Raw genomic sequence first — 7752 nt, forward strand, 5'->3', positions numbered from 1 at the left:
GAAAACAGGGACCATGCCATATTGTATTTCTCCAATGGTATTGTGTTGTGTACTTTGAACAACAAAAAAAGCAATCAAGTTTAACGCTGTCAAATTTTCCAACACCTGTCCAAAGTCAAGAAACCTCGTCAAAAGGGAAATATGTGATCTCTAAAACTAGCTATAGCTTTATTTTTTCACATGTTGATGAATCTCTAAACTGATTGCCTTTTGTCAAAAAGTTGATGCTTTTGTTATTTTGCAGCATTTTGCTTATATGACAGATCTACATGCTTTATACTTTCTGTTTAATACATTCACCATATAAGGTGACTTAGAGCTTCAAATATTGTTCTCCACATTATCAAACTTAGAAAAATAATCCACATTGCCTTGTTTTATGGGGTTTTTAAATATAAAGGAGTAAAAAAGACTGATCGGTAAGTTTAAAGTTTGTAAATTGTATTGAATGTATGGATATATATTCTTTTTAATTTGTTTTTGTTAGTAATCAATAAAACATAATAGCTGAAACTAGAATATTATAAATGTATTGTTTTTCATTAAATTTCAACAAAGAGAGGTCACTGCTAACAAATTGTGACGGGGCATTAATAGCTCACGATATGGGTTTGTTGGGTGTTCATTGTTAAAAGACACACAGTTATCTAAAGATGCTAAGTTCATCAATGTCATTTGGTATCTGATGTATAGTTGTATTATTGATAATCAGATCTCCTTATTCTATAGTAATTTAAACGTAAAGTGTGTATAAAATTACTCAGCGCTTGATACATTTTTAGTTGAAAAATTATCAGGAAAGCTCCAGACTCACAAGCACATATATAATAGATAACAACAAAAAACTATAAATTAAAAGGCATATAAAAATAACGAGCTGCACCATAAGTGCATGATACACCCGTCGCTTTTTCAACGAATAAAGATCCATAATATTTAATCCTCAAAAAAAGAGAGCTTATTTCAATAGATATAAACCTGTCACCAAAGTTTTATTAAACTACTCAAAGTATTTTTGAGTTATTGTCCGAAAACTGGAAAATATCCTCTTATTTATGAATTAAATAACATAACTCCGAAATGTAAAATTTAAAATTTATAAAAATCGAAAGGGAGCTTACATTAATAAATATAAACAATTCACCAAAGTTTCATAAAAATTGGTTACAGTCTTTTTGAGTTATTGTCCGACATGTTGACGACCGACGGACGGACAACGGTATACCATAATACGTAAACGCAAGTGAAAGGAATGTAGTAATTTTCCAATCAAAACTTTTCAAAACATGAGAAGCACTTGTCATAAGTGGCATTGTATATACAAATACATTATTTTTAATATGTTTTGTTAGGAAAAACCATTGAAACAATAGCACAAAGAAATAAAGACGCCCAGGAAAAAGCATGTCTGATTGTCCCATTGGTTCCCCATGCATCTAAGTTACTTGGTCCATTTATACAGAGCACACCATTGAATTCTCCGAGTTGCAAAAAAGATATTCCTTTCAATACATTAGATAAAACCCCTCTCTGCTGATTAATGATTCGCTTATCTCTGTAGCAACCTCCTCCTCCTAATGACTGCTCTACTAGGAAACATCCTCTGACGTGAAAATGGATAGGCAATTCTACAATATAATTTAAATATTAAAATATGAGTGTCGTTATATACGAATAATTTAATTTTTGATGTAACGAGTCTTCTGATTGGGCGACAGTGTTTTGTCTATCAGCTCATAAATACAATTTTGTCATGTGCCCGTGACGTCATCAACTTTTTTTTGTAATTTACTCCGGCTACGCGGGTTATTCATTTTTTATGTTATTTCTTCATAGACAGAAAAAATATTACAGGCATTCCTTAAAATAAAAAATAAAAAATTAATTAATTTATCATTTTGAAAATATATGTCCTGAATGTTCGTAATAACTCAAGGGACATAAAGCAAAAGTACGAAGAAGCAACCTTGGTTCACAAATAAGAATTAGGAGGACTTAGTATAATTTAAAGTATGTACAAATAACGATCAAAACGAAACGATAGAAATGCATGACATGCTCTATATAGACAAATCGATGTTCAAACATTCAGAAAGCTATTGTAAATTCAAAAAGGGTGCAAACCAACTTATACAACATACAACGAACAGCAATTTGAAACATAAACAAGATTATACAGTAATGAGAAGCTTTCAAGGATATAAAAAATTTTGTTCTTGAAATCTTTGAGTTCCCTGGTTGGAACAGATTGATAATGTAAGGATTGAGATACATGGAGGTTTACAAGTCTAGTTTACATCTATCCTGGAAAATAATTATTGTAGTCTTACACAACTACACACTCGATTATTTTCCGAGTTTGCATTGTGATTATTTTAAATAGATAATTATCATCTACCCTAAAGTCATAAAAAATTATAATCACAAATAATTTTGTTCTGCAATTTATTAAGATTCTTAACTAAATACCTATTTTATCGATCAATGGAGGGTCTATCGAGACCCTCAGTGTTCCTACGAGTCTTCCACATCTATTGACCTGTCCGGGACCAGGAGCGTCCGTGCACGTGTTCAATGTAACATCTGAAGCCGCCCGAGCATTTTGCGCATTTTCACATTCTGGTGTTCTGTAAGTCGATTCAAATGTAGACAGGAGGAATTGTACTGCAGATGGGATAGAAGAACTGTTCAGTACGGCGTCTGTACAATGTAAACACTCTATTCCTGAAGAAAAAAAACAGTGGATTTTATTTAGGGAACCACCATTTGATTGTTTAGGGAAAAGGAGGGGGGGAGAGAGAATGAAAAAAGTTTGTCCTGCATTGTTTTTTAGTTATAATCTATGTCCTGCCTTTTATTGCAAAGTTTCTCATTCAGCCTTTTGTTTTATTCAACACTCCTGTCCTGCCTTTTTTTCAAATTTCATTCTAGTCCCTCCCCCATAAAAATCAAATACTAGTATTTGATCTTTGGTGCAATAATTTTATATTTCTAAAGTTAGGCATTTGAAAATCAGAATGGAAAAATCTAAATCTCGTAAATAGGTACATTATAAGAAGATGTGTTATCAGTACCAATGAGAAAATTCTCCTCACAAGTCACAATTTGTAAAAAGTAAACCATTTTAGGTCAAAGTACGTCCTTCAACACTGAGCATTGGCTCACACCGAACAGCAAGTTATAAAGCAACCCCCACCCCCTCCAAAACAAAATGACTAGTGTAAACCCATTTAAACGGGAAAACCAACGGTCTTGTATATATAAAAAACAAGAAACACTTATAAACCACATCAACAAACGACAACCACTGAACAACATTCCCACTTCTCAATGTGTATGCTTTTTAATGCACATGTATATGTGTGTGTGCAATGTCTGTCGATTTACACCAAACTTGTTCAAAGAGTCATGTTGTGTCCACAAAAAAAAATCGAATTGAAAAAAATTATAACGCCAAAAAATAAATATTTTCTGATTTAGGCGTACCAAATCTACATGTATAAGCCATTTGTTATCTTTCACAAAGTTTTGTTCTAAAAGTTGAACTGTTATAAAATCACCAATAACTTAATTTTGTTGTAGATTTGGTTCTAGTTAAACAATTCAACGATGCTCGCTACTCTGTTTCAAAATAACAAGCTTTTAAAATTAATTTGAATCACTGTTAAAAGTTGATAGCATAAATATAACAGAACAATATGAAAGGTTCGTGTCCTTGTTTTCCAGATATAAGCTATTCAAAATTTGGTGGGAAACTAATTTCTCTTGATTTGCATATACATTAAAAATGGTTCTTTCTCTTTCGAAAACTATATAAAAAAAAGAATTCTATAAGATTTTTGAGAACATTGTTTTTTAAACTCTACATATATGTAATTACATAAAAAAGAAATATAGGTGTAAGCGAACAAATTGTTTGATGCTACCACATGGATAAAACACGGGGATTCCGAATATTTGAGAAAAGGTCAAAAACATGATACGCAAACATCCTTAAAGCCATTGTCCTCTCCAATTTTGTTCTCCAACTATGGCAAGCCGTTTTACTTTTTATTCGAATTTCAAGATATCTCATATAATATGTTCTAGGATATCTTATATAATAAATAGGATATCTCATTTAATATATAAGATATCTTATATAATTTAGTTTTTATAAGATATCTTATAAAATTTAGTTTTTATAAGATATCTTATATAATTTAATTTTTATAAGATATCTTATATATAAGATATCTCATAGTTTATAAGATATCTTACATACTTTATAAGATATCTTCTAAAGTTTATAAGATATCTTATAAAGTAAATGAGCTATCATATAAACATTTTCTTTATATAAGATATCTTATATACTTTATAAGATATCGTATATACTTTAGAAGATATCGTATATACTTTATAAGATATCTGATTTACTTTATAAGATATATCATATACTATATAAGATATCTCATAAACTATATAAGATATCTTATAAACTTTATAAGATATCATATAAAGTTTATGAAATATCTTGAAGTTAGCATAAATAGTAAAACGGCTTGCCATATACAACAGTATATCCGGTATATTTTGTTGGTTTTTTTTGTAGTTGGTTTAATTGCAGCCACTACTTCAAATATAGCTGGAAATTATGTTCAACACTAAATTTGAATTTTCATAGCACCTGTGAAATTTGGAAGATTTTTCGTTAAGAAGACGGAACACTTGTTCGTTTTACAAAAGAGCTAATTGTGACATAGAGCAGGAACTATATATTTCATAACGTGAAGCCCCGCGGAAAATTGTAGTTAATCGGATTTACCACAGTTTTGTCGGGTTATTGATGTCTAAATTAGCTTACGTACGTGATTTATCATAAACTGAATATTTGTTCTTAGAACTTTATTAACACTCTAGACAGTTTACACTGTAGCAAGAGACAGACAAATGATACAAAAAATATTTTACATTGGTGAACAAGATAGAAAGAAATATATATACATACATAGTTCATTATATCTAATTCTCTGTACACAAGTATTTACATAAATAACACGTGAAAATCGTTCAGAGTTATAATAATGGGATTTAAGATCGCAAGTCGAATAAATGTAAGTGATGATAATATATTAATAATCATAGAAATTTCATAAGTTTTTTTTTTATTTAAATTGACAAGTTATTCAAGACTTTTATATTACATACAGACATCAAACCTTTCAGTTTATATTCTGAAGGTTTAACAATATAGTAATTTGGGATATATACACGTCTTAATTTTGTAACCTCGTCTTTGCGACATACAAATATGTAATGAAACTGATTTCCAATACAATTACTTTTGCACAAAGTAAATATTTTTTTCTCATTTGGAATGTTATACCATCGACCAGTATTAATTGAATTTCGATATTTGAACATCTAAGTTTGGTTATTTATATATTTTTTTTTTTCGATCTAACTTTTCATGTTAACAAAAGGACGTCTATGTAAGGTGTTTGTATGTCAGCGAACTTTCAAACACCGTAATGACCTTAACCTCTAGAAAAATATGTTTAATCCAAGAAAAATATGTTTGATATTTTCTTTCTCTTCAAATATTCCCTCTACTCGAAAACCAGGGTTGATATGCACAAACCCACATAAGTAAAAATATTCATTCGTTGTACAGATTTCATCGTAGGACATGAAGAAAAATCCGTCCGTTCGGAACAAATCAAAATGCAGTCGACCCCCCAGGAGTCCATACATGTGAAAGGACATGACACTGTTTACATATTACATGGATAGGAAAGAATTCAGGCAACATTGTGTAAAGAAATGAGAAAGGACACATTCAGTAATTTGTAGATACAAACCATAATTTAAATAATTAATAAAAAGAAATATCTAATTTGAATTTAAGTAAATGTATATTAAAACCACAATATTGGACACAATCCTGATAAAACAATATTTACAATTAAATTAAAGTTAAACTTGTATATTTTCTATCCTTATTAGAAATTTGAAAATGTGGCATGATTGCCAATGAGACCGTGCATATCTCTACGTGAGACCAACTGACCGTGATAGAAATTACCAACTCTAGGTAACCGTACGACCTTCAATAACGAGCAAAACCCATATTTATTATCACTTACCGTGCGATTCTCCAGTCAAAAACATAAATGTAAACACGATCAAAAGCATTATTAATATAAACTACATAAATCTTCTTGTCAAATTATTAAGTACAATGAACTTTTCACGTGACGCACGGAAGAATACACTTAAGTGTATTTGGATGAGACATATAATTATAGGTTTAATATTGCTACAATTGTGTCTCTATTCATTAATAAGTGTATTCTCTATTTCCTTTGGGCTACATGTAAGTGATGAATTTTTCGGATTAATCACGATCGAATAATTTTTACGTTTATTTATACATATAAATGATGTTAATATATTCAACAAATAAATATGCTTATGAAAACAGATGATTTAGTTATAATAAATAATATTTTATTGGAATAATCAAGCAGAAGGATTGAACACAAGTTATTACATGTACAACCTATAAAAGGGCTCTCTGCTCACATATGTAATACACATAAAAATGTATATGATGACAGCATACACATATATCATATATTGTGTCGCACATTAAAACAGAGGTAGAGAATGTGTAACCAAGACAATCCACAGTCTAATATAAAGGAGACTGATTTGAGGATCTGATCACAACTAAATGTTAAACCTAAATAACCATGCACCATAAACTAGCAGTAATACACAGAAGATGAATTCCACTTAGTATATAATTTATTTCCAAGCCTGGGACTTGTCACCAAGGCTGTGACTTCCAAACTTCTTTTTTTTACAATTAGCTATTGTCAATTATTACATAATGTGTTGACAAAAATAAACAAGTTATTATCCAGATAAAGAAAGATAAATAATTAAAATAACTCTTTTAGCAATATCTCTAAATTTAAGAATGATAAAGGATTAAGCCCTGAGGCATAATTGTCACTTTGTATATAATGTCCATTATCAATTAGATATATAGTAACTTATTGTCCAGGTAGATAATATAATATAAAACATAATTAATGATAAATTCTTTAAGTCTCAAACATAGCATTAAAAATCTAAACACAACTGAAAGTCAATTTAACTCTGTTATTCATTTCCCCCCGTCAGACTAAAACATTTCCATATGTTTCTGAATTACACTTTAAAATTTATTTTTGGAACGCTGAGATTTGCATTTTGAATTCTTTGAACTACTGTTGGTTGAATGTTTAGAATTTTGCTTTTGAATTAATTTGTCAACAAAATCCATTGGAGTCATACAATGTACGTGTCTCTGTATTGTCTATAGTTCCTTGTTTCTTGATGGTTGAATTTGTACATTGAAGTGATGTCAGATGTTCCATTTTGCTTTTTAGGGTCTTATTTTCATCCTCAAGTTTTGAAACAAATTTTATATGGGAATTTCTTTGTTTCTCCAGAATTTTGTCAACATCTTTATTTGTAATAAAATATGTTTCCTCACCATCAGAATCAAACATCGTTTCTTCTTCTTCTAACTCTTTATACTCCTCTAGTTCCTCTAATAGTTCACTGTTTCTTTTAGTAAGTTCTTCCAGTATTTTATTTCTTACAGCTTCAGACTCTTTGTATTGGTCTACTGTTAATGAGAGTTTTCATTTTCCTGCTTTAAATCTGATGTTCGGTCAATGAATCTGGTACAATTATTTGAATTCCACATTTTAACAT

At 30.0% G+C, this 7752-nt stretch overlaps 1 long non-coding RNA gene across 1 annotated transcript; it reads right to left on the reverse strand.

Annotated features, from left to right (window-relative positions):
• Positions 1-208: 208 nt before the first annotated feature.
• On the reverse strand, positions 209-6241 carry LOC127714849 (uncharacterized). Its single transcript, XR_007987964.1, has 3 exons — positions 6129-6241; positions 2470-2724; positions 209-1628 (listed from the first exon to the last, which is right to left on the reverse strand). It is a non-coding gene; the product is annotated as an uncharacterized LOC127714849 (long non-coding RNA).
• Positions 6242-7752: the final 1511 nt, after the last annotated feature.

The sequence above is a fragment of the Mytilus californianus genome, unplaced genomic scaffold (genome assembly GCF_021869535.1).
Source record: "Mytilus californianus isolate M0D057914Y unplaced genomic scaffold, xbMytCali1.0.p SCAF_9, whole genome shotgun sequence".
NCBI classification, from domain to species: Eukaryota; Metazoa; Mollusca; class Bivalvia; order Mytilida; family Mytilidae; genus Mytilus; species Mytilus californianus.